Source organism: Cynara cardunculus, unplaced genomic scaffold (assembly GCF_001531365.2).
Source record: "Cynara cardunculus var. scolymus isolate 2C unplaced genomic scaffold, CcrdV1 Un_Scaffold_3978, whole genome shotgun sequence".
Lineage (NCBI taxonomy): Eukaryota > Viridiplantae > Streptophyta > Magnoliopsida > Asterales > Asteraceae > Cynara > Cynara cardunculus.
Window position 1 is genome coordinate 46,797 of NW_020201698.1, and position 787 is coordinate 47,583.

Genomic DNA, 787 nt, shown 5'->3' on the forward strand with positions numbered 1-787 from the left:
TGGATACTGTTTCTCATGGTCTTTCAACTGTCTTGACGCATAAGAAATCATTTTTCCTCTCTGTATCAGAACACATCCTAACCTTAACTTTGAAGCATCGATGTAAACCACAAAGTCTTCAGATCCATCTGGTAGAGTTAATATCGGCGCGCTGCAAAGATGATCTTTTAATAGTTGAAAAGCTTTTTGCTGTTCTCCTTCCCACTGGAATTTAATATTCTTTCGAGTCAATTTAGTCAATGGCACGACTATCTTAGAAAAGTCCTGAATGAACTTACGGTAATAACTGGCCAATCCCAAAAAGCTTCAGACTTCAGAAGGATTTTTCGGGGCTTCCCATCTGGCAAATGCTTCTATTTTCGCTGGATCTACTTTTACCCCTGATTATGAGATGACGTGACCCAGAAATTGGACTTCTTTTAACCAGAACTCACATTTAGATAACTTTGCATACATCTTTTCTCTCTTCAATAATTCTAATATCAGACGAAGATGTTCTGCATGTTCTTCTTCAGTCTTAGAGTATATAAGAATATCATCGATAAACACAATAACGAATTTATCAAGATATTCCTTACATACCCTATTCATCAAATCCATAAAGGCTGCGGGCGCATTAGTTAAGCTGAACGGCATAACTAAAAAATCATGATTCCCGTACCTAGTTCTGAATGCTGTTGTGGCAACATCTTCTTCCCTATCTTTGAAAATAGCCAAGAGATGAAATGAGGGGTCAAACCCTCTTAAATCGCTCAAATTTTGAAAATAGCCAAGAGATGAAATGAGG